At 50.5% G+C, this 26,549-nt stretch overlaps 1 long non-coding RNA gene across 1 annotated transcript; it reads right to left on the minus strand.

Moving 5' to 3' along the window:
* Positions 1-17,805: 17,805 nt before the first annotated feature.
* Positions 17,806-25,774, minus strand: LOC135190884 (uncharacterized). Its single transcript, XR_010308666.1, has 3 exons — positions 25,722-25,774; positions 20,399-20,558; positions 17,806-18,416 (listed from the first exon to the last, which is right to left on the minus strand). It is a non-coding gene; the product is annotated as an uncharacterized LOC135190884 (long non-coding RNA).
* Between the last annotated feature and the right edge of the window lie 775 nt (positions 25,775-26,549).

Consider the following 26,549-nt stretch of genomic DNA (forward strand, 5'->3'; position numbering starts at 1 on the left):
CTCTTGAACTGGGGAGCCCAGAACTGGACACAGCACTCAAGGTTGTTCAGTTAGAAAAGAGCTTTGAGATCGTGCAGTCCGCAGCTGTCAACCCAGCACCACGATGGACATCAAACCATGGCCCAAGTGCCATGGCCACATGTTTTTTGAACACCTCCAGGGATGGTGACTCCACCCCCCCCCCCCCCAGGCAGCCTGTTCCAATGCCTGACCAATCTTTCAGGAATGAATTTCCCCCCACTATCCAGCCTAAACTTCCCCTGGTGCAACTTGGGGCCAGTTGCTCTTGTTGCAGAATCATTGAGGCTGGAAAAGACTTCTGAGATCATCAAGTCCAGCCTGTGACCTAACCCCATGCCATCAGCTAAGCCATGCACCAAGTGCCACATCTAAGCTGTCCTTAAAGACCTCCAGGGGTGGTGTCTGCAGTATCTCCCTTGTCCTATCACTTGTTACTTGGCAGAAGAGACCAACTCCCACCTGGCTCCAACCAGCTTTCAGGGAGTTGTTGAGATTCAGAAGGTCTCCCCTTAGTCTCCTTTTTTTTCCAGGCTGAAATCCCCCCACATCCCTCAGCTGCTCCTCCTTGGGCATTGGAACAGGCTGCCCAAGCAAGTGGTCCTCTGTGCAGTTCTGGAGCCCCCAACACAAGCAGGACATGGAAGTGTTGGAGCCAGTCTAGAGGAGGCCACCAAGATGCTGAGAGGGCTGCAGCAGCTCTGCTCTGAGCACAGGCTGAGAGAGTTGGGGCTGTGCAGGCTGGAGAAGAGAAGGCTTCCAGGAGACCTTGGAGTGGCCTTGCAGGATGTGCAGGGGGCTGCAAGAGGGCTGGGGAGGGACTATTGACAAGGTCTGGGAAAGACAGGTGGAGGAGGAATGGGTTTGAAATGGCAGAGGGGTGAGAGAAAGTGGCTGTTAGGAAGAAGTTGTTTGCAGTGAGGGTGGTGAGAGACTGGCACAGGTCGAGGATGGTGAGACCCTGGCACAGGTTTCCCAGGGAGGTTGTGGAGCACATTCTGTGATTCTGTGCCCCACAACCTTCCTGGAGATGTTCAAGACCAGGCTGGATGAGGCTTTGAGTGACCTGTTCTAGTGGGAGGTGTCCCTGCCTATGGCAAGGGGTTGGAGCTGGCTGAGCTTTGAGGTCCCTTCCAACCTAAACCATTCCATGACTCTATGACTGATTGTCTGGGGACAGTGTGGTCATGCCTCTGCCAAGCCTCCTTGAGGTGATGCAGCCCCATCTAGGGCCCCAGTGAGGTTTTATCCATGCAATGAAGGGCCCATCCTCAGCTCCCCTGGTGCCCTCTCACCCCCTCTGCATGGCCGGAGGGGGAAGCTGCAGACACTTTGGTTCCTTCCAGCAGATTCCTGAGCAAACCTGGCTCCTTGACAACTTGGCTCCTTCAGCTTGCTCTGTGTAACACACAACCTCCTGAACGCTACACATGGTGTCTTTAGCTGCTGAATTTACTCGGGTGAGGACTGCCAAGCTCAGCTCCTCTGTTGACACAGCATTTGCATGACAAACTGCTGTATTTTGAGCCCCAAATAGGATGTTCCTGCGAGCTATTTGTCTAGACTTCCACAAGCTACCAGCAGTGGAGTGTCTGCACTCCTTACACAATGTAGCCCCACGTCATGCCCAGGGAGAGAATGAATGATCCTCTCCTCCAGGAGCAGAGCAGAGACTCATGGCTTGTCTGCAGCAGGGAGTCAGGTTGTGGAGCTCTCCTGGAATAAATTCTTGCCTAGACACTTCCTTTGGACAAAAATAAATGGTTTTGTTTTTCCCCTCAGAACAACTTTTCTTGTTTGGGCAAGATTGGAAATGGTGCTTTAATCCCCTAGACAAAGATTGTGGAAGCACAGAGTCATCTGGGTTGGAAAAGACCTTTAAGATCATTGAGTCCAACTACTAACCTGGCACTGCCAGGTCACCACCAAACTATGGGCATCACATCTTTGAAGCCCCTCCAGGGATGGTGAATCCACTTTGGGCAGCCTGGGCCAGGGCTTCATCACCCTCACTGCAAACAACTTCTTCCTAGCATCCACTTTCAGTCTCCCCTCTGCCACTTCAAACCCATTTCTCCTCCTCCTGGCATCCCAAGAAATTGTTCATAATGCTCAACCTGGTGCAACTTGAGGCCATCTCCTCTTGTCCTGTCACTTGTTACTTGGGGGAAGAGACTGATCCCCACCTGGCTCCAACCTCCTTTTAGGGAGTTGTAGAGAGCCAGGTCTTCCCTCCAGCCCCTCAATATCCTTCTTGGAGTGAGGGCCTCATTGAATCCAACCACTAGCCTGGCACCCAGGTCACCACCAAACCATGGTCCTCAGCATCACATCTTTGAAGCCCCTCCAGGGATGGTGAATCCACCTTGGGCAGCCTGGGCCAGGGCTTCACAGCCCTTCTAGGAAAGAAATCGTTGATACTCAACCTGAATCTCCCCTGGTGCAACTTGAGGCCATCTCCTCTTGTCCTGTCACTTATTACTTGGGGGGAGAGACTGATCCCCACCTGGCTCCAACCTCCTTTTAGGGAGTTGTAGAGAGCCAGAAGATCTCCCCTCACCCTCCCCTTCTCCAGACTGAACACCCCCAGCTCCCTCTGCTGCTCCTCCCCAGCCCTGCTCTGCAGACCCTTCCCCACCTTCATTGCCCTTCTCTGGACCTCCTCCAGCCCCTCAATATCCTTCTTGGAGTGAGGGCCCCCAGACTGAACCCAATATTGGAGATGTGGCCTCAGCAGTGCCCAGTACAGAGGTTTCCTTTGCTGTGTGAGTGTTTGCCAGAGAGGTTCACTGCAAGGAGTCTGCAGCTGGTGGCTCTGACTTGGGCAAACCTTCACATAGGAGCAGACCCAACCTGCTTCCTTTGGATCTCAGCTCTGCTCTTTAAAATTACAGAATCATAGAACCACAGAACAAGTCAGGGTTGGAAGGGACCACAAGGAGCAGCCAGTTCCAACCCTCCTGCCATGGGCATAGACACCTCACACAAGATCAGGATGTCCAGAGCCTCATCCAGCCTGGCCTTAAACACCTCCAGCATGGGGCCTCAACCACCTCCCTGGGCAACCTGTTCCAGCATCTCACCACCTTCATGGTTTGAGATCTTTGACTCCCCCAAACTCCTTCCTCTGCCCTCTTGTGTCTGTGTGCCTGCCTGCCCCCTTTTTACAGATGCCAGGCGCTGCTCTGCTGTTCAGCAGCCACTAACAAGCACATTCCACTCTCCCCATGCCCTGCTCGATGGGATGGTGTCACCTCCCAGCTCCTCATCATCTCAGCCTCTCTGTCACACAGCATCCCATAAAGCTTCTAGGCCTTTGAAAACCAAAGGCTGACATCTTGAAGTCTAATTTGACACATTTCCAGCCAGGGAAAAGCATTTATTACATTAGACAAGTTGATGCAGCTCTCAGGTTGGGAATTGCACTTATTTGCTGTAATAATGGTGTAAAGTCCTCTTCCTTTTATTGTGTTATCTCTCTTTAATCATGCAGAGACGCTCCCCAGCAATTTTAATCAAAGGCTCAAGCATCACTTATCTGAAAACTAATGACTCAACTCAATGAGAGGAGAAACTTTGAAGAGCCTGCAGTTGAGCTGGGAGGGAGGAGCCAAAAGGGGGGAAAAAAAAAAGGCAAAGAGAGGGGAGATTGTTTGAAACTCGAATTATTCCCCCCCCCTTTTTTTTTTTCCTTTAGGGCCATCATTATTTCACCTGATTTGAGCTGGAGAACCTTTGTGTGGCTGGCGAGCGGGGACGAGCGGTGCCTTCCCGCTCCTCCTGAGCGTGCTGTGTTTAGACAGGTGGCTGTGAGAACGAGATGTGCTTTCAGAGGGAAGCTGTGCCTCTTGCAAAATGATGATGTGGTCACCATTGTTCTGCTCCAGAGAGAAAAATGGCAGCTTGCCTGGATCTTTTTCCTTCCCCCACCCCCACCACCGAAACACAGAATGGTAGGGTTGGAAGGGACCTCTGCAGAGCATCCCCCTGCCAGAGCAGGGTCACCTAGGAACACATCTAGGAAGGTTTTGAATGTCTCTAGAGAAGGAGACTTTACAAATCATAGAATAATAACATCTTAGAGTCACAGAATCATCTTAAGGTCATAGCATCACAGAATCATCTTAAGGTCATAGAATCACAGAATCATCTTAAGGTCATAGAATCACAGAATCATCTTAAGATGATAGAATCACAGAATCATCTTAAGATGATAGAATCACAGAATCATCTTTAGATGATAGAATCACAGAATCATCTTAAGATGGTAGAATCACAGAATCATCTTTAGATGATAGAATCACCGAATCATCTTAAGGTCATAGAATCACAGAAGCTTAGGATCATAGAAACTTAGGATCAGAATTGTAGAACTACAGAGTTGGAGTAACTTAGGATCTTAGAATCATAGAATCACAGAATCACAGAATCTTAGAATCTTGGAGTCATGGAATCTTAGAATCTTTGAACTGTAGAATCTTAGGATCATAGAATCAAAACATCACAGAATCTTAGGAGCATAGAATCAAAGCATCACAGAATCTTAGGATCATAGAATCTTAAGATCGTGGAACTAGAGAATTGTAGAATCTTAGGAGCATAGAATCACAGAATCTTAGGATCATAGAACCAAAGAATCACAGAATCTTAGGATCATAGAACCAAATAATCACAGAATCTTAGGAACATAGAATCAAAGCATCACAGAATCTTAGACTCATAGAATCTTAGGATCGTGGAACTAGAGAATTGTAGAGTCTTAGGAGCATAGAATCATAGAATCACAGAATCTTAGGATCAAAGAATCACAGATCATAGAATCTTAGGACCATAGAATCTTAGAATCTTGTAATGATGGAATCTTAGAATCATAGAATCTTAGGATCATAGTACTATAGAATTGCAGAGTCTTAGGAGCATAGAATCTTAGAATCTCAGAATCATAGAGTCAGGGAATCATGGAACCATGGCATCTTGGAACTATAGAATATTAGGATCATAGAATCAAAGGATCACAGAATCTTATGATCATAGAACTATAGAATTGTAGAATCTTAGGATCTTAGAATCTCAGGATCTTAGAATCATGGAATCTTAGAATCTTTGAACTGTAGAAACTTAGGATCATGGAACTATAGAATTGTAGAATCTTAGGAGCATAGAACCATAATCTCAGACTCATAGAATCTTAGAATCTTGTGATGATGGAATCTTAGAATCATAGAATCTTAGGATCATGGAACTATAGACTTGTAGAATCTTAGGAGCATAAAACCATAATCTCAGACTCATAGAATCTTAGAATCTTGTGATGATGGAATCTTAGAATCACAGAATCTTAGGATCATGGAACTATAGACTTGTAGAATCTTAGGATCATAGAATCACAGAATCTTTGAACTATAGAATCTTAGGATCATAGAATCAAAGAATCACAGATTCTTATGGTCATAGAACTATAAAATTGTAGAATCTTAGGATCATAGAATCTTAGACTCACAGAATCTTAGGATCATGGAACTACAGAATTGTAGAATCTTGGGAACATAGAATCTTAGAGACATGGAATCTTAGAGTCTTTGAACTATAGAATCTTAGGATCATAGAATCAAAGCATCATAGATCTGTAGAATCTTAGGATCATAGAATCTTGGACTCACTGAATCTTGGGATCATAGAATCAAAGAATCACAGAATCTTAGGATCATGGAAGTAGAGGATTGTAGAATCTTAGGAGCATAGAATCAAAGAATCACAGAATCTTAGGACCATAGAATCTTAGGATCATAGAACCATAGAATTGTAGAATCTTAGGAGCATAGAATATTAGACTCACAGAATCTTAGGATCATAGAATCAAAGAATCACAGAATCTTAGAATCATAGAATCACAGAATGTTAGGGGTTGGAAGGGACCTCTGGAGATCACCCAGTCCAAGAGGAATGCATCCAGGCAGGCTTTGAAAGTCTCCAGAGAAGGAGACTCTACAAATCCCCTGGGCAGCCTGCTCTGGAGCTCCAGCACCTTCACATCAAAGAAGTTTCTCCTCCTGATCCAATGGGCTTCAGCTTGCACCTGTTGCCCATTTTTTCCTTGTCTCCAGACCCTTCACCAGCAGCTTTGTTGCTCTTCTCTGGACCTCCTCCAGCACCTCAGTGTCCTTCTTGGAGTGAGGGGCTCAAAACTGAGCATGGTATTCAAGGTGTGGCCTCACCAGTGCTGAGTACAGGGGAACAATCACTGCCCTGCTCCTTCTGGACACACTATTTTTGATCCAAGCCAGGATGCTGTTTGTCTTCTTGGCCACCTGAGCACATTACTGGCTCATGTTCAGTCTGGAAACCCCCCTTAGGACCATCAAACCTAACCATTATCCAACACTTTCCACTTGGGACAAAGGCTCATCTGGCTGAAGGAGAACCTATTGTCCCCCAGCACTTGCAGTCTCATCTCCACAAAGCTGCTTTCCAGCAGCTCAGCTCCTAACCTCTTATGGTACATGAGCCTAGAAAAGATCCAAATCCACCTTCAGAGAGAGCCAGAACAGAGCCTTAATGCCAGAAAACAGATATAGCCCCAATCTGCTTCAAGATCAACAACTCATTAATGTCCCCACAATTCATTAATGAGGCTTTCAGCCTCCCATGCCAATTTCCTGTGAAGCTGGGCATCCTCCCCAACTCCCACAGCTTTCCCCAGGCTCTGACTCATCACATGAATCTTCTCCCAAATGCTTCTCTGGAAATCAAGATGTGTTGCCACTGCATCATTAGTTGTCAGAGTAGGCAGCACAATTGATAGTCATCATCAGCTACTAGGCCAGCAAGTGTGCTCAGGATGCTTTGTGTTCCTGCCTGCAGTGCTGTGTTTGTGTTAATATCATCCTGATAAATACTACTAATAGTAACTGCATCAATAACAACACCACAGTTGTGAAGTGTTTACACAGCCTCCATCTGCTCCGAGCTCCACCATGGCAGATAACTCTGCAACCATCTGGCATCACTGAGTGTGTTTGGCTCCTGCTTACCAGCAAGGCAGAGCAGACAAGCATCTCCAGCCCAGGATCTCCCACTGCTTCCACCTAGCCAGCAGCTATAAGTTACTACCAAACTGCAGCCACTCCTGGTGAGGAAGATGATGGAAAGCCACAGGCAGGAGATGGGAGCGCCAAGATGTTGAAGAGTGAGAGCTTCTTGCTGCAGCTTGTGAAGAGGTGTGGAGAGGGGAATCTGCAAAGCCAGGGTGAGGAAGCAGAGCCACCAGTGCAGGAGCAGGGCCACTTGCAGATCTGGTGTGGGTTAGTTTCTATTGCCTACAGTAGTAGCCTTTGCAGGGCTTCTCTCTGTGCCTGGGCAGGTGGGTACTGCACTAAGGAGGCCTCCCCAGGACAAATGCAGCATCCCACTGGATGAATGTATCCAGGCTGGAAAACATCTTGAGAAGCAGAGGTGTCACCTGCCTCTGTGCAAGTTCCCTCCATCATTTTATCAGTCTCACTGCAAAAACCAAAAGCAGGGAAGGGGGAAGTCATCCTATGAGCCAGCAATGTGCCAGTAATGCACATTACTGGGGTACCCTGGGGAGCACTGAGAAGACTGTGGACAACAGGTCAAGGAAAGTTCTCTTTTCCCTCTACTCTGTCCCAGTGAGACTACATAGAATGATAGAATCATAGAATCAACAAGGTTGGAAGAGAGCTCCAAGCTCATCCAGTCCAACCTAGCACCCAGATCACTGCACTAAGTGCCTCATCCAGTCTGTTCTTGAACACCTCCAGGCACACAGACTCCACCACCTCCCTGGGCAGCCCATTCCAATGCCAATCACTCTCTCTGACAACAACTTCCTCCTAACATCCATCCTGAACCTGTCCTGGAACAATCTCAGACTGTGTCCCCTTCTTCTGTCCCTGCTTGCCTGGCAGCAGAGCCCAACCCCACCTGGCTACAATCTCCCTGCAGGCAGCTGCAGACAGCAATGAGCTCTGCCCTGAGCCTCCTCTGCTGCAGGCTGCACACCCCCAGCTCCCTCAGCTTCTCCTTACAAGGCTTTGCTCCAGGCCTCTCACCATCTGGATGGAGTACTGGGATCAGTTCTGGGCTCACCAGTTCAAGAGGGACAGGAACTATCAGAGACAGTCCAGTGGAAGTTACTAAAGGGCATCTCTGTGAGCAGGAAGGGCTGAGAGAGCCCTGGGGCTGTTGAGCCTGGAGAAGAGCAGCTCCAGAGGGCATCTGAGCAATGCTCAGCCATAGCTGAAGGGTGAGGGGCAAGAGGATGGGGCCAGACTCTTGTCAGTGGTGCTCAGTCACAGGACAAGTAGGTTCCATCTGAGCAGGAGGAGAAACTTGTTTGGTGTGAGGGTGCTGGAGGCCTGGAGCAGGCTGCCCAGAGAGGTTGTGGAGTGGAGAGATTCCAACCCTGCCCAGGCCATTGTGATCCTGGGGGAGCTGCTGTGGTTGCTCCTGCTTTGTCAGGGGGGCTGGGCTAATTGATCTTCAGAGGTCCCTTCCAAACCCACATCCTGGGATTCCAAAACATCTAGGCCAGAGCTATTTTGAGTGTTTGGTTTGTGCCTCAGAGCCAAAGGAAAAGCACTAACTGAGGGTTCTCAGACCTGTTACTTGCCTGAGCTCTCATTTCAGCTCTGCTTCTGACCTGCTCTGAGACTTGCCATAAATCTCTGCCTCCATCTCTCTTGTCTAGTTTGGCTGCAGTCTTTTTCTGGAGCCAGAGCTTGGCTCTGTGTCTGTGTGCAGCCCCTAACACAACTCAGCACCTCTAGACCCCCTAACAACACAGGCAAGGAGCGGATGATGGCAGCTGTTGGTTGGAGCTCAGGGCTGGATGGTGGCCCAGGGGCAGGTTTAGTCTGGCCCAACCTGGAGCCCTGACACATGTTCAAGCCTGAGCTAGTTCCTACAGCTGTGTTTACCTTAGAGCTGGCTGCAGTATGAGATAATTTCTTGGCTTTGTTTTTTGTGGGGGTTTTTTTCCCTCCTTTCTCCATCAGGATTCTGGAGAGGGCTGAAGGTGTGGTTCAGTGCTCAGCTTTCCCATGCCCAGGGTAAAGTGAATGAAAGTCATTCCAAGCCTGATTGGAGAGCAGGGACCCATTTCCTCCTGAAGGTGTACAACTACTGCAGTGACTTCAGAAAGAGGTGAGTTTTACTGAGGTACAGAGAGACAAAAAAGGTCTTTCAAAAGCCTTTCCAGCACCTTCCTGCCCAGTAGGTCCTGCCATGGTATAGCCTCTGGTGTGGCAAACCCCAGATGGAAAAGCTCTCAGAGGGGCAGTGGGCATCCTTTGATTGCCAGTATATGCCATGAAGCCCCTAAAGCTTCCTGGTGCTAAGACTCCATCTCACAGTCTCACAGTATCATCAGGGTTGGAAGAGACCTCACAGATCATCAAGTCCAACCCTTAACCACAGAGCTCAAGGCCAGACCATGGCACCAAGTGCCATGTCCAACCTTGCCTTGGACTATCTCTGGAGGGTTGTACAGCCCTGGGGAAGGTCTCTGAGTGGGGTGATGGAGCTGCTATCCTGGAGACATTCACAACTTGACTGGACAAGAGCCTCAGCTGACATGAGGAGGAATATTTTCACTTTGAGGGAGACAGAGTACTAGAACAGGCTGCCCAGGGGGGCTGTAGAGTCTCCCCCTCTGGAGATATTCAAGGGCTGCTTGGCTGTGTTGCTGTGTGATCTGCTCTGGGTGCTCCTGCTCTGGCAGGGGGTTGGACTGGCTGAGCTTTGGAGGTCCCTTCCAGCCCCTGACCTTCTGTGACTGTGATTCTGTGCGTAACTAACCTGCAGATTAACTGACCTTCAGGATAACCATCCTGCAGATTAACTAACCTGCAGATTAACTGACCTTCAGGATAACCAACCTGCAGATTAACTGACCTGCAGATTAACTGACCTTCAGGATAACCAACCTGCAGATTAACTGACCTGCAGATTAACTGACCTTCAGGATAACCAACCTGCAGATTAACTGACCTTCAGGATAACCAACCTGCAGATTAACTAACCTGCAGATTAACTGACCTTCAGGATAACCAACCTGCAGATTAACTGACCATCAGGATAACCAACCTGCAGATTAACTAACCTGCAGATTAACTCTGCTTGAGTGCTGTTGGGTATTGACCTGCCTGATTGCCAAGGGAACTGATGGAGCCTTTGCTAAGTGCACAGAGCTGTTTGCTGGCATAGGAAAACCTGCTCTGGCAGGGAGGTTGGACTGGCTGAGCTTTGGAGGTCCTTTCCAGCCCCTGACATTCTCTGGTTCTGTGGGGTCCATCAGTGATGCCAAGGCTGGGGATGTTCCTCCTGGCACCCATGGCCATGGGCTGTGTATGGGGTGCTGCTAGCTGAAACCCTCTGAGAAGGCCAAGCTACAGAGGTGCCTTCAGCCCCAGATGCTCTGACACTTGTCAAAGATGCCTTTTCACATGCATCTCAATCAGGAGAGCTCTCAAAACCAAAACAGACCTAGGACCTTTCTGCTCCAGCAGACCCCTTGGGAAAACCCAGGGGAGCCTATGAATGGCTTTAGAAAACATTTCCCACCCATAAATGTCAAATGCAATGAGGGAGTTGGAGGTTCCTGCCCAATACAACAACATGAGAAAGATTCATGGTTATGAGCTTTGTCCCCTGCCCAGAGAACTCCTTGGCTTCCCAGAGCTTTGTTAATGAGCATTGATTATGTTCTGATGACTTTACTGCATCCTTAGAAAGTCACTTAGGGATTTATTGGGCTGGCTTGAAATACTGGAAGTGAGTCACTGCCCTCACCCACTCGTGATGTGCCTCAGTCTAATGCCCAAGGTGGAACCATAGAATCATTTAGATTGGAAAAGACCTTCAAGGGCACAGAATCAAAGAATGGATTGGGTTGGAAAGGATCTTCAAGATCATCTAGTTCCAAGTCCCTTGCCATGGGCAGAGACACCTCACTGAATCCAACACAACTAGGAAAGGGCTACAGTGGAGGCTGGAAGAGCTCTCTTGTGAGGAAAGATGGAGGGAGTTTGGTAGCTTTAGTCTGGCAAAAAGCAGACTGAGGGGGGAATCTCACCAATACTTAAAGAGTGGGTGTCAGGAGGATGAGGACCAGACTTTTTTCAGTGGTGCCCAGTGACCAGGGCAAGGTTGGACTCGTTGATCTTGAAGGTCATTTCCAACCTGATCAATTGGTTCTGTAATGAGCACAAACTTGAAGGTAGCAATTTCCATCCAAACACGAGGAGGAACTTCTTTGATTTAAGGGTGATGGAGCACTGGAGCAGGCTGCCCAGGGAGGTGGTGGAGTCTCCTTCTCTGGACACATTCCAAACCTGCCTGGATTTGTTTCTGTGTGACCTTTTTGTGGTGAACCTGCCTTGACAAAGGGGTTGGGCTCAATGATCTTCAACTCCTACTACACTGTGTTGCTGTGAACCATTAACCCTGTCCCTGCCCATGGCAGGGGGGTTGGAACTGGCTGATCCTTGTGGTCTCTTCCAACCCTAACTGATTCTGTGATTCTGTAACCCTTCTCTACCCAGTAGAAGCTACAAGTGGATGATGAAAACATCCCCAGGAAAGTTTGAAGGCAGCAAATGGGTTACACAGAGCTTGTTATGATCTCTGTCCCTGCCCATGGCAGGGGAGTTGGAACTGGCTGATCCTTGTGGTCCCTTCCAACCCTGATTCTATAACCCTACTCTACCCAGGAGAATCTACAAGTGGACAATGAAAACATCCCCAGGAAAGTTTGAAGGCAGCAAATGGGTTACACAGAGCTTGTTAAGAGCTCTGTCCATACCCATGGCAGGGGGGTTGGAACTGGCTGATCCTTGTGGTCCCTTCCAACCCTGATTCTATAACCCTACTCTACCCAGGAGAATCTACAAGTAGAAAGTTTGAAGGCAGCAAATGGGTTACACAGAGCTTGTTAAGAGCACACAGGAGTCGCCTAATTTCCTCTTCCACCCCACTTAATCAGAGATAATAACAGGATAGCACCAGGAATTCAGAGAGCTTAGAACAAAGCAGGCAGAGCCTGGCTCCGGCAGGCTGGGGACAGGGATCCAAGGATTTTCCACTGAAGGATTTTCGCTGAAGATCAATGGGACCTGGCTGGCTGCCTCCCATCATGAATTTGAATGTCTCAGATCCAGACGATTATGGGCGAGAAGTGTTGGCACTTCCCCTTCAAAGGGAAGGGGGATGCCAGAGATTTTCTTAGAGGTTAGGATTTGGCTCAAGCCGAATCATGGGGGTGGGCTATTAGCCAAGAGAAATGTAAATCCTTTCTGGAAGGATCAGGACAAGAGGACACAGCCTCAAGCTGTGCCAGGGCAGGTTTAGGCTGGAGGCTAGGAAGAAATTCTTCACGGAAAGAGTGATTGGCACTGGAATGGGCTGCCCGGGGAGGTGGTGGAGGCACCGTCCCTGGAGGTGTTTAAGGAGAGTTTGCATGAGGCACTCCGTGCCATGGGTTAATTAGAAGGGTTAGATGATAGGTGGGACTCGATGATCTGAAAGGTCTTTTCCTACCTGGTTGATTCTGTGATTCATATTGGTATTTTATTTCTTCCTTCCTTTGTTCTTCCTTTCCTCCTCTCCTCCTTGCTTTCTTCCTTTCCTTTTCTTTCTTTCATTCCTCCCTTCTTTCCTTTCATTCCTTCCTTCTTCCCTTTTCTTCCTTCCTTCTTCCCTTTTCTTTCTTTCATTCCTCCCTTCTTCCCTTTCATTCCTTCCTTCTTCCCTTTTCTTCCTTCCCTCCTTTTCTCCCTTCTTTCCTTTTCTTTCTTTCCTTCTTCCCTTTTCTTTCTTTCATTCCTCCCTTCTTCCCTTTCCTTCCTTCCTTCTTCCCTTCCTTCTTTTCTCCCTTCTTTCCTTTTCTTTCCTTCCTTCTTCCCTTTTCTTTCTTTCATTCCTCCCTTCCCTTTTTTTTCCTTCCTTCTTCCCTTTTCTTCCTTCCCTGCTTTTCTTCCTTTCCTCCCTTCTTCTGTTTTCTTTCTTTCCTTCCTTCTCTTATTTCCTTCTCTTCCTTCCTTTTCTTTCTTTCCTTTTCTTTCTTTCTTTTCTTCCTTCTTTCCCTTTCTTCCTTCCTTCCTTCCTTTTGTTTCTTTTTCCTTCATTTCCTCCTTCCTTTCCTTCCTTCTTTGCTTCTTTCCTTCTTTTCCTCCTTCCTTTCATTTCTTTCCTTCCTCCTTTCTTCCTTCCCTCCTTCCTTTCCTTTCTTTCCTTCCCCCTTTCTTCCTTCCCTCCTTTCTTTCCTCCTTTCCTCCTTTCTTCCTTCCCTCCTTCCTTTTCCTCCCTTCCTGTTTTTTTTTTCTGGTTGTGTGTTCTGCTTTTCCCTTTCCCCCCCATGGCTGCAGGGGCATGCTCAGGGGTTCTGGCTGATAGAGTAATGGTAGCAATCCTAACACCAATCATCAGGATGGGGATGATAATGCTGAGACACTGAGATGTGCCCTGGCACTGTGCAAACCAAGCTGTGATGTTTGATTCCCAGTCCAACAGCTTCCACTGGGCCAGGGAGCTGAGCTCTGTGGTTGTGCTCAGAGTAAAAAGCAACCTTAGCATTTGCCTCTCCTTTTCCATTCAGGCTTCTGCTGCTTTTCACAGGATCCCAGGATGTCAGGGGTTGGAAGGGACCCAAAGAGACCCTCGAGTCCAACCCCTCTGCCAGAGTAGGACCACACCATCTAGCTCAGGGCACACAGGAACACATCCAGACAGGCCTGGAAAGGCTCCAGAGAAGGAGACTCCACAACCTCTTTGCTTTTGGAGTCTGCTGAGGCCTCGTTTCCAACTGATCACAGAATGTCAGGGGCTGGAAGGGACCTCCAAAGCTCAGCCAGTCTAGGATCACCCAGAGCAGATCATGCAGGAACACATCCAGGTGGGGTTTGAATATCTCCAGAGGAGGAGACTCCACAACCCACCCTGGGCAGCCTGTTCCAGGGTTCTAATGAACCTCCCCACCAAAACAGGCAACAAAACCATGCAAATCTGGGAAGGCTGAGGCAAGCTCAGGTGAGTCCAGCACTGCCAGAGATCATTTGGATGGCTTCTTGTTCCCATGCCAGGGTGGTATTGGTGGCAGGTCTGTAATTTACATCATTTGGCTACATCCCTCTTTCTGCACACAGTGAGCTTGGAAACTCTCCTGCTTTGCCAGGCCAAAACACACATTTATGCCAAGTGGAAATATCTCCATGAAGGGCTCAGTGATGTCCTGCAACACCATTGCTTGCTGAAGCAAGGAGCTCTTTTAATGCAGCCACTTCAGCTCGAGAGGTGAGATTCCTTTCTCTCCACCCTGCAGAGACCTGGCCTGTGTCCAGTCATGAGGTGAACCACAGCAGACTTGCAGGGGAAGGACAAGACAAATCCTATCTAATTTGTCCAGAGTTAAGGAGAAAATACTTAGCAGCAGAAAAAGGGGAAGAAAAATAGCCTAAAGGTCAAAAAAGAGTTAAAATCAGCCAAGGAAACACAGCAGTGTGAGGAAACCTTCATCCCCCCCCCCAACTTTCAGAGCTCTGGGTCACTCAGCTCTCATCATCTTAACAAGGGAGACACATCTCACCTCAACACAGGATGGGGTTTTGGGTACTGCTGGAGCAGGCCTGACCTGGTGAAGTTGGAAGGCAGTGCCTGGTCTTGGCATCCTCAGAAGCATTCAAGAAGAAAAAGGAGTTTCTTGCTCTGGAGGGATGGGCTCAGGGTGGCTGTCCTGGAAGGAGGGGGTGAGGGGGCGGTGGGTGGCCATAAATCAACTCTCCTAGGAAGGATGCACTGCAGTGCTGCTGCATGGCTGGGAGCTGGTCCTCCTGGCTACAGAAGCTGTGGCTTTGCACAGACATTTACATCTATCTTTCCACCCCACCTGAGCAAATCACCCCTCCCAGAGACAGGGAGAGACATATGGGGAGGACAGCACAAGATTTACCCAGGGCGAGCGCTCAGCAAGGGGCAGAACATGGGTAAGGACTGGGGGGCAGGCTCTCAGCTGCTACAAATTAATGTCACTCCATCAACGTCAGGAAACACATGCTGGAGTGCACCAGCCCTTTGCTTTGCAGCTCCTGAGGCCCTGCTTGCCTACCAGCAGCTGAACATTGCCTCCCACTTGCTGAAGCTGTGGAGCCTGCAAATGGCTCTGCGCATCCGCGAGGCTGCTCCAAGGCTTTGAAACCAGATGCTGCGGTCTGGGGAGGGCAAGCTTCAGGTGAGGTCAGGGGATGCACTGAACATGGCCAAGATTTGTTCCATTTAAACAACCTTGCTCTGTTATTAAAAAAAAAGAAGAGAGAGATTTCTCCCCCTGTAAGTGTCAATTTTGTTGGCAGTGTTCATTTCTTTTCTGCGGGAGAGCAAGACTGAAACACTTCCCCCTAGGCTGATGTTAAACTGTTTTGTCTGAGTTGCCACAAGCAGAGCTTTCTGGGTAAAAATTGTCACCTGAAATGCTTCTGACAGAGGGGAGAGAAAAAAATAATCAAAAATCAGAACGGGTTTAGTCAAAGTGTTTTGCAAATTCACAGTGAATTGTGACAAGGAACAAAGAAACCTCTGCACAACACCTGCCGTTCTCTGCCTTCCAACGCGCTGGAAATGAAATGAGCCTTAATTCAGAGGAGCTCCTTTCCTCAGACTCTTAATTCCTTGTCACACACACACATATATATATAGAGATGTATGTTAAAACATGAGTATTTCCAGGCTAAAGCAGAGATTTGATCCCTAGCAAAAAGGGTTGCCTCATCTTTTGTGTGGTTTGCAGCCAAAAGGGGACTCAGGTATTTAGGAGCCTAAGGAGAGATGCTCAAGATGGGTGAGAGGCAATGGACACATCCAGAGAAGGGTGACAAAGCTGGGGAGGGGCCTGGAGCACAAAACCTGTGAGGAGAGGCTGAGGGAGCTGGGGGGGTGCAGCCTGCAGCAGAGGAGGCTCAGGGCAGAGCTCATTGCTGTCTGCAGCTGCCTGCAGGGAGGCTGTAGCCAGGTGGGGTTGGGCTCTGCTGCCAGGCAAGCAGCAACAGAAGAAGGGGACACAGTCTCAAGTTGTACCAGGGCAGGTCTAGGCTGGATGTTGTTAGGAAGTTGTTGTCAGAGAGAGTGATTGGCATTGGAATGGGCTGCCCAGGTTGGTGGTGGAGTGGCTGTGGCTGGAGGTGTTGAAGCCAAGCCTGGCTGGGGCACTTAGTGCCACGATCTGGTTGCTAGGTTGGACTGGATGAGCTTGGAGGTCTCTTCCAATCTGCTTGCTTCTATGGTTCTATGACACAAACTGGAACCCAGGAGGTTCCATGGAAAGGTAAAGAAAAAATCTTCACTTAGGGTGTCAGGGCCCTGGAGCAGGCTGCTCAGAGAGGTCTCCTTCTCTGGAGAGATTCCAAATCCAGCTGGACATTGTGACCCTGGGCAAGCTGCTCTGGGTGCCTCTGCTTTAGCAGGAGGGCTGGACTGAGTGAGCTCATAACCACATTTCAATTGAGGACCTACAGGAAGGCTGAGGAGGGACTCTTTAGCAGGGCTGGTAGTGATAGGATGAGGGGCAGTGGTTTGAAACGGGAGCAGGGGAGGTTTAGATTGAACCTCAGGAGGAAGTTCTGCACAATGAAGGTGGTGAAATACTGGAACAGGTTACCCAGGCTTGAGACCCCATCCCTGGAGACAACCAAGATTGGACTTGATATGCCCCATGGCAGCCTGATGTGTCTGCAGGTGTCCCAGAGGTGGCCTTTGAGGGTCCTTTCCAACCCCATGCAATCTGTGACTCTCGAGGTCCCTACCACCCTTGCTCCATTCTGGACTTCAGTGAAGACCACCACCTCATCTGTGGCTCAAGACTCACCACAATCTGGGGCTTTTTTCCCCTCTGTCTCAGGCTCCTGAGGTGGCAGCCCAGCCTTGTGTCTGTCCCACAGCTTTCCTGAGCTGAATGGCAGCGTGGGCAGAGGCTCGGTGCCGCCTTGCTGCTCCCAAACGAGCTGTTTTGACACATCCAAATGGAAATGGCATGAGATCCCTCTGCTGCCATTTTACAGCTCTCTTCCCTATGGCGTGTTTTGAATTCCCTGTCCTCATCTGGGACAAGCAAATGTCAAAACAGCAGGTTTGGATTTTTCTCCCCTCTTGTCTCCCAGCCTCTCTGACAAAGCACTGATTTGCTCCCTCGTATCGCCCAGGCTCGAGAGATCAGGCACAGAGAGACAGGCTCCTGCCTGCTCCCAGGAGGGATTTTTCCATGTCAGCCTGGAAAACAGCTGCTCTTTACTCATGTCTTGAAGCAGGTGCTCTGCTGTCTCCAGTCCTGCCCCAGTCTGGCAGCATAGCCCTGCCTGGATCTGCCCCACCAGCATCCAGTCTAACTTCTGCTGCCTGCACCTGGAAATGCAGGGGGAAAGCACTGCCTGGGCAAATCCCAGGGCAACTGCAGCAGGAGAATGGGATGAGAAGCTGGGGAAGGCTATCTTGAGTTGTTCAGGCTTGAACTGGTCCATGACAGGGCCAGCACAGAATCATAGATTAATTGGCTCAGTAACACCTCTAAGATTCAAGATCAGACTTGATGCAGCCCAATCTAACTGGAGGTGTCTCTGCTGATGGCAGGGGTTTGGAGAAGATGACCTTTGAGAGTCCTTTCTAACCTCTTTATCTGTGAATCAACAAATCCAGCTCACCACCAAGGGCAGCCAACCCATTCCTCCCACAGAAACTTTCTGCCCCTCATTTAAACCACAGAGACTTGCAGAGTCCACACCAGGCTCCAGCTCCCCCCCATTTATTTCTGTTCAAGCTGGGTGGAGGTGGCTGTGGGCAGAGAACTGCCTGACCTGGACTGCCACTCTTCCTTGGCTGGGGGAGTTTTGCTCTGCTGATGCCTAATTACATCCAGGCAAACGTTGCTGGTGGAGCTGGGCTCCAGCCTCAGCTGCTAAATCAAGCCCTCGGCGTGGTATGGAGGAAGGGGAAGGAGCAGGCACAGGACCATTAGTGCTGGCATGGGAGTTAATGAGCCCAAAAGAAAGCCTGCCTTTCAGTGGCTGCTTGGAGCAGTGGTCTGTCAACCTGTGAGCTTCCCTTCTCTTTCTGAAGTTAGTCCATGTTTTATGAACACCTGTAGGGCAAGGCAGTAGCTTCCTTCTCCACAGCAGCCCTGTAGAGCTTGCTGAGTTTAGTGTGCATTAAATCCTTTATGGGAGCCATTGTGAAACCTTCAGAGGGGCTTCCAGGGCAATCTTTATTGAGGTCCCCTCCATAGGGTGGCAGCCAGTAGTGGGACATGCTGCTCAGTGGTGTACATCTCTCTTGATGTTGCAGGTGGCATCTGAATGTCTCCAATGGGGAGCCTGTGTCAATGAAGAGAAGTCTCTGCTCTGGAGGGAGAGAGAATCATTACAAAGACACACTGGGGAGATTGGAAGGCACCTCTGGAGATCACCCAGTCTAACCCTCCTGCTGAAGCAGGGCCATCTGCAGCAGCTTGCCCAGGATCACAATATCCAGGTGGATTTGGAATCTCTCCAGAGAAGACAACTCCACAATCTCTCTGAGCAGCCTGCTCCAGGGCTCAGCATCCTCACACCAAAGAATTTTCTCCTCCTGTTCAAATGGAGTTTCTTTTTGTTCCAGGTTGTGCCCATTGTCCCTTGGCCTGTCCCTGAACACCACTGACAGGAGGCTCAGCTCATCTTCTTGTTCTTGCTGAGCATTGACCAGATCCTGTCTGGAGCTGCTCTTCTCCAGGCTCACCAGCCCAGGGCTCTCAGCCTTTCCTCCTCACAAATGTTCAGTTCCCTCAGCATCTTCAGAGCCTCCACAGGACTCTGTCCAGTAATTCCCTGTCCCACTTGAACTGGGGAGCCCTGAACTGGGCCCAGTTCCCCAGAAGTGGCCTCCCTAAAGCAGGGCAGAGTGGGAGGAGAACCTCTCTCAACAGTGCTGGGTTGAATCTCATGCTGCCTGTGGGCAGGCAGCAACAGGCAAGGGAAGCTGTGGTGTCTGCTAGCTGTGAGCTGGTGTGAGCTCAGGAAAGGTTTGTCATCAGAGGGCATGATGGATGTGCACAGTGCTGTGTCCTGACACTTTGGAACCCATTAACAGCCAGGGGAGAACCTCACTGGGGCACCTCTGGTGTCTCTGTTTGCTCCTGGAGGAATCCTAAAGTGGCAGTGATGTAAAAAGCAAGGAGAGAGAAACTGCTGAGTGTGACCCCTGCCTGTGAGGTTTGCAGCAGTCCACAGAGAGCCCTGCTTTTGCTCCTGCTTCATCTTGGAGGTGCTCCTGATCCATTGAGCTCTGCTCTGAAATTTCAGGTGGGGGAATAGGGTTGGGGTAGTGGAGCACATCAGGACAAGTGCCAAGTCTACAAGGCAGCTTGTTTGATTTCAGGTCTCTTTGACTTCACTTGCCAGCTGCAGGGATGCATGGCAGGCAGGAGCAGCTAGGGAAAGAGAAGCTCCAAAAGAATACTAAGAACATGGAAGCGTGGAGAATGGCCTTTAAAATGTACAAACAGAGCTAATCACACTGGAAATGTCATTCCAAGAGGTACTGTGCTGAGGTTTTATACAGAGACTGCTCTGGTGAGACTTTACCTGCAGTACTCTGCAGTCCTCAGCATAGGAAGGACATGGAGGCAGTCCAGGGGAGGGCCACAAAGATGATCAGAGGGCTCTGTGTGTGAGACACCTCTCCTGTGAGGACAGGGTGAAAGAGTTGGCTCTGTTCAGCCCGGTTGGGGTTGGACAAGATGACCTTTGAAGGTCCTTTCCCACCCAATGCAGTCTGTGATCAGTGTCCTGTCACTTCCATTTGTCACCTATAAAGAAGAGGGCTCTGTGTGTGTGAGACACCTCTCCTGTGAAGACAGGGTGAAAGAGTGGACTCTGTTCAGTCTGGTTAAGGTGTCCAGGGAGACCTTAGAGCTGCATTGCAATGTCTGAAGGGGAGCTGGGGGAGGGACTGTTCAGAAGGGCCTGTGGTGGTAGGATGAGGGCAGCAGTTTAAAACTGGAGCAGGGCAGAGTCAGGTTGGACATCAGGAGGAAGTTCTGCACAGTGAGGGTGGTGGAATATTGGAACAGGCTGTGCAGGGATGTGGCTGAGCTCCCATCCCTGGAGACATTAAGGATTATGGCTTCAGGTCTCTCTGTGCTACCTGCTCTAGTTGATGTCCCTGCTGCCTGTAGGGGGTTTGGACAAGTTGACCTTTGAGGGTCCCTTCCAACCCAAAGCAGTCTGTGATCAACCTCCTGTCGCTTCCACTTGTCACCTACAAAACCTTGCTGAGGCAGGGAGGTCACAGAAGGACCTGAGCCTGCAATGATGGGTCCCAGAACTCAACTTCTGGAGCTTACCTTTGCTGTACCCCAAACTCAGCACTTGGAATTCAGAGGTGAGGAGCGTGTGAGCAGAGCTGGGATCCGATGAAAAGCCAATTTGCTGAGAGGGACCCCGACTGCTCATTGTAGCTGGCAAAGCTTCCACAGCACCTCAGGGGAGACACAAGCCTGAAATCTTAATTAAAAAGCAGAAACCAGGGTTTCATGCTAGGCTGATATTGTGACTCTCTTCCCTTTATGGACAGCTCTTATGCAAGCTCCTACTGTGTCTGTGGAATTGCTAATTTAAAGGAAGCTACAGATCTGTGCAGCACAGGGCCTGTGTCAGCAGTGTTTAACATCAGGAGAAGGAGGTGTGTGCTGATCCCTTTCCTTGCTAGGAACTTTTTATTTCTCCCAATCTTGCCTTTCTTGTCATCTGCTTCAGAAACCACCCGAAGGAACATTGTCACCATCTGGGGCGCGTGGAGACGGCACTGATGGAACAAAGCATCCCCACTCAGCACTGAGAGCTGTGTTTGTGCCTAGGTAGTGATAAGGGCTGTACCAGCAAGAGATCTCCCATGTAGGCTTCTCAGAATCATAGACTCATAGAATAGAGCAGGTAAAAAGAGAGCTCCAAGCTCAGCCAGCCCAACCTAGCACCCAGCCCTAGACAACCAACCAGACCATGGCACTAAGTGCCCCAGCCAGGCTTGGCTTCAACACCTCCAGCCACACAGACTCCACCACCTCCCTGGGCAGCCCATTCCAATGCCAATCACTCTCTCTACCAGGAACTTCCTAACAACATCCAGCCTAGACCTGCCCTGGCACAACTTGAGGCTGCGTCCCCTTCTTCTGTTGCTGCTTGCCTGGCAGCAGAGCCCAACCCCACCTGGCTACAGCCTCCCTGCAGGCAGCTGCAGACAGCAATGAGCTCTGCCCTGAGCCTCCTCTGCTGCAGCCTGCACAGCCCCAGCTCCCTCAGCCTCTCCTCACAGGGCTGTGCTCCAGGCCCCTCCCCAGCCTTGCTGCCCTTCTCTCAACACCTTCCAGCACCTCAACATCTCTCTGCAATTCAGGAGCCCAGAACTGGACACAGCACTCCAGGTGTGGTCTGAGCAGTGCTGAGCACAGGGGCAGAAGAACCTCCCTTATCCTGCTGCCCACACTGCTCCTGAGCCAGCCCAGGATGCCATTGGCTCTGCTGCCCACCTGGGCACTGCTGCCTCATCTTCAGCCTACTATCTATCAGTACCCCCAGGTCCCTTTCCTCCTGGCTGCTTTCCAGCCACTCTGGCCCCAGCCTGTAGTGCTGCTTGGGGTTGTTGTGGCCAAAGTGCAGAACCCTGCACTTGGCCTTGTTCAATCTCATCCCCATGGCCTCTGCCCACCCATCCAGCCTGGCCAGGTCCCTCTGCAGGGCACTCCTCCCCTCCAACAGCTCCACAGCTGCTCCTAGCTTGGTGTCATCTGCAAACTTACTGCTGCTGGACTCAATCCCCTTGACTGCTGAGCTGGAGTCTCCTAGGGTACTTTTCAGGGGGAAGAGGATAGGGTTGCCTGAACAAATGCACAAGCATCTCTGACTGAGAATACTCAGCACAGGCTTTGAGAGACCAGCAATTTGTTTTTCTGCTTGGCTACAAGCCTGGTGGAAGCTTTTGGCAAGCCAAGCTGCCACTGTCAAATCTGGCCCAGACTGTAAGCAGCCTGATGTGACAGAGCTGTCCCATCTCCAGCTGAAAATGGACTGAGGATAGCAGCCTCTGGAGAGGCTTGGCTTTCTTTTCATGTCTTATTAGGGATGTACAAGCTCCTCTTTTGATGCATGACTTTGAAAAATGTAACTTTATTGCCTTAGCTTCTCCATTTCTGGAAGAAAATAAAATCCCCTGTCCCATTAGATCAGTGGAAAGAAAGATTTAGAAGGAATCTGGTGTCAGTGACAAAGCCTTCACAAGCTTAAACCTGCACTTCTTTGGGATCATCAAATTATGGGATGGTTTGGGTTGGAAAGGACCCTTAAAGGTCATGTAGTCCAACCCCCCTGCAGTCAGCAGGGACATCTGCAGCTACAGCAGACTGCTCAGACCCCATCAAGCCTGATCTTGCAGGTCTCCATGGATGGGGCCTCCACCACCTCTCTGGGCAACCTCATCCAGCATTCCAACACCCTCAAAGTAAAGAATTTCTTCCTAATGTCCTAAAATGGACAGACTTTGCCAGAATTAGGGAGACTTCAGGGACAGGCTGCACCTTTATGAAGACAGATGATGCTGGGGAGGCCAATACCTCCTTGGGTGATCCCTTGGGCACCCAGACCCTGCCACACACCAGCCTTTGTCTAGAAATGACTTGCACTTCCTTGCAGAGATTGGAGAAAGATCTGAGCTCAGCCTGATGCCAGCAGGAGATGGCATACAAGATAACTTTATCTCTCCCTTTAAGGAGGAAGGACTTTTCCAGACATGGCTAATTCAATTGTGATGCTCACTGCCAGGGCCAGTGGAGATCAAAAGCAGAAATGGGTCTGAGAAGTCATTAGATAAATATGTAGAGACAAAGGTCACCAGTGGCTTTCAAACACGAGTCAGAGTTTCTCCTCCTGCCTCAGGAAGGGCCTGAGCTGAACATTGCCTGGACTGGGAAGAGTTTATGGCCACATGCTAGTCCTGTTCCTGTGCTGGCCATACAGGAGACTGACCTGGGTGGGCTTGGAATCATAGAATCAAGCAGGTTGGAAGAGAGCTCCAAGCTCAGCCAGCCCAACCTAGCACCCAGCCCTGCCCAACCAACCAGACCATGGCACTAAGTGCCCCAGCCAGGCTTGGCTGCAACACCTCCAGCCACACAGACTCCACCACCTCCCTGGGCAGCCCATTCCAATGCCAATCACTCTCTCTGACAACAACTTCCTAACAACATCCAGCCTAGACCTGCCCTGCCACAGCTTCAGGCTGTGTCCCCTTGTTCTGTTGCTGGTTGCCTGGCAGCAGAGCCCAACCCCACCTGGCTACAGCCTCCCTGCAGGCAGCTGCAGGCAGCAATGAGCTCTGCCCTGAGCCTCCTCTGCTGCAGGCTGCACCCCCCCAGCTCCCTCAGCCTCTCCTCACAGGGCTGTGCTCCAGGCCCCTCCCCAGCCTTGCTGCCCTTCTCTCAACACCTTCCAGCACCTCAACATCTCTCTGCAATGGAGGAACCCAGAACTGGACACAGCATTCAAGGTGTGGCCTGAGCAGTGTTGAGTACAGGATCTGATCCAGGAAGCTGCTCTTATACCCTTATCACCAACAGCCTCTGCTAAAGGCTTAGAGATTGATCAAAATGAGAGCCCCCAAGAATACTTAGTCCAACCCACCATGGCCATCAAAGCATGTCCCTAGATGCCACATCCATACTTTTCTTGAACATCTCTAGGGTTGGGGACTCCATCACCTCTCTGGAAAGCCTGTTTCAGCCCCTGGCCTCTCTTGCAGAAAAAAAATGCCTTCTATTCTCCAGCCTAAACCTCCCTTGACACAATTCCAGGCTATGAAGATGCTCAGAGGGCTGCAGCAGCTCTGCTCTGAGGACAGGCTGAGAGAGTTGGGGCACTGTAACCTGGAGAAAAGAAAGCTTCCAGGAGAGCTTGGAGTGGCCTTGCAGGATCTGAAGGGGGTTGCAGGAGGGCTGGAGAGGGACTATTGACAAGGGCTTGTGATGACAGGGCAAGGAGGAATGGGTTTGAAGTGGCAGAGGGGAAATTGAAAGGGGATATTAGGAGGAAGTTCTTTGCTTTGAGGGTGGTGAGACACTGGCACAGGCTGCCCAGGGAGGCTGTGGAGCACAGAGGCACAGAATGTGACCAAAGATCCCATTCTGTGCCTCTGTGCTCCACAACCTCCCTGGAGGTGCTCAAGATCAAGTTGGATGAGTCCTTGAGCAATCTGTTCTAGTGAGAGGTGTCCCTGCCTATGGCAGGGGATTTGAACTTGCAGAGCTTTGGGGTCCCTTCCAACCTAAACCATTCTATGATTTCCTCCCTTTCTATCACCTGATACTAGAGACTGATCCCAAACTTATCTACAGCTCCCTGAAAGGAGTTTGGAGTGAGCACCTCCAAGCTGCAAACAGAATGGGGAGCCAGGCTGAGGGCAGTGTTAGGTGGCTGTGCTCAGAAGTGCTGTTGCAGACAGAGCAGGTTGATGGATTGTTCTATCATCTCACTGAAGAGAGGTTTGCCTCTGCCTAAGGGCATGGCTGTAAATGAGCCCCTAATGGATTCTGCTCCTAAAACTTCCCTGTAGTACAGAAATAGCTGCATCCCCTGGAAGTAGGGAAAGGGGGGGGGGGGGGGAAGGGGGGGGGAGAGAGACAGGCTTTGAGTTACACTGAAGGGATGGTGAAGCCCCAAAGTGACTAGGGTGGCAAACAAATGTCTCTTGAAGCAGCCTGCCCCAGCCCTGGGTGATGCCAAGGCTGGTTAGAGACTGTTAACTACAAGACATGGCTGTTCCTACGACCCACCCCCCCCAAACTTGGCTGGGAGGTGTTGAGAGAAGGGCAGCAAGGCTGGGGAGAGGCCTGGAGCACAAAACCTGTGAGGAGAGGCTGAGGGAGCTGGGGGGGTGCAGCCTGCAGCAGAGGAGGCTCAGGGCAGAGCTCATTGCTGTCTGCAGCTGCCTGCAGGGAGGCTGTAGCCAGGTGGGGTTGGGCTCTGCTGCCAGGCAGCCAGGGACAGAATAAGAGGACACAGCCTGAAGCTGTGGCAGGGCAGGTCTAGGCTGGATGTTGTTAGGAAGTTGTTGTCAGAGAGAGTGATTGGCATTGGAATGGGCTGCCCAGGGAGGTGGTGGAGTCTGTGTGGCTGGAGGTGTTGAAGCCAAGCCTGGCTGGGGCACTTAGTGCCATGGTCTGGTTGGTTGGGCAGGGCTGGGTGCTAGGTTGGGCTGGCTGAGCTTGGAGCTCTCTTCCAACCTGCCTGATTCTATGATAACAGATCCTGGAGTCCAACCATTCTCTAATACATGGCTAGGAAGAGCTGATGGCCACAGCATGCTGGCTTGGAGGCTGATGATCTTAGAGAGCTTTCCCAACCTGGTCAATTCTGGGATGCTTTCCCAACCAAACCACTTCTATGACCACACAATACTGCTCCCCTATGAGCCTCCAGCTCAGCTAAGTACTTCAGCTCATCACAAGTGAGCAGAAATAAGCAGCTAAACACAGAGGAGCTCAGCTAAGAGGCCCAGCCAGCACCCGTGGGTGATGTTAGTGACCATCAAGCTTTGTCCTACCTAACCAGGGGGCCACCAGGCCCCCCAGCCTTTAGATCCCCTCCACCACTCACCCAGTGTGCACCATGGGCACTCACCTGTGATGCCAGGAGGAGGATCCCTCTGCCCAGTTGGGCAAGCTTGGGGCTTCTGCCCTTCCTGAGGCTGCTTATAAAGGGGAGTGGGCAGGGAAGGCAAAGTGGTCACACCTGGGCTGGGAGGAGGCTGCAATAGCACCCAGGTGCTGTGGGTTTGGGGGAAGATAAGGGGTGGGAAAGGGGAGGTGTTGCTGAAAGGAGGGAGATAATCAATGGCACAATGCCCACCTGGAGACCAGTGCCAAGTGGCTCCCTCAGGGGTCAGTGCTGGCACCAGTGCTGTGTAACATCTTTGTCAGTGCCATGGACAGAGGACTGGAGTGCACCCTCAGCAGAATCTGCAGATGGCACCAAGCTGTGTGGCATAGTCAACTTGTAGAGGGCAGGAATCCATCCACAGGGATGTAGACAGGCTGCAAAGGTGTGCTCAGGTCAAACTCATGACATTCAACAAGACCAAGTGTAAGGTCCTGCACCTGGGTGGGTGCAATCCCAAGCACAACTCCAGGCTGGGTGGGGAATGGCTGAGAGCAGCCCTGAGGAACAGACCCTGGGGGTCTGGGCTGATGCAAAGCTCCACAGGAGCCTGCAGTGGGAGTGCAGCCCAGACACAACCCTGTGCTGGGTGCAGCAAGAGCAGTGTGGGCACAGGGCAAGGGAGGGGATTCTGCCCCTTGGCTCTGCTCTCCTCACACCCCACCTGCAGTCCTGGGGGCAGTTCTGCAGCCCCCAGCACAAGCAGGACATGGAAGTGTTGGAGGCAGTGCAGAGGAGGCCACCAAGATGCTGAGAGGGCTGCAGCAGCTCTGCTCTGAGCACAGGCTGAGA

Source organism: Pogoniulus pusillus, chromosome 37 (assembly GCF_015220805.1).
Source record: "Pogoniulus pusillus isolate bPogPus1 chromosome 37, bPogPus1.pri, whole genome shotgun sequence".
In the NCBI taxonomy this organism is placed as follows: Eukaryota; Metazoa; Chordata; class Aves; order Piciformes; family Lybiidae; genus Pogoniulus; species Pogoniulus pusillus.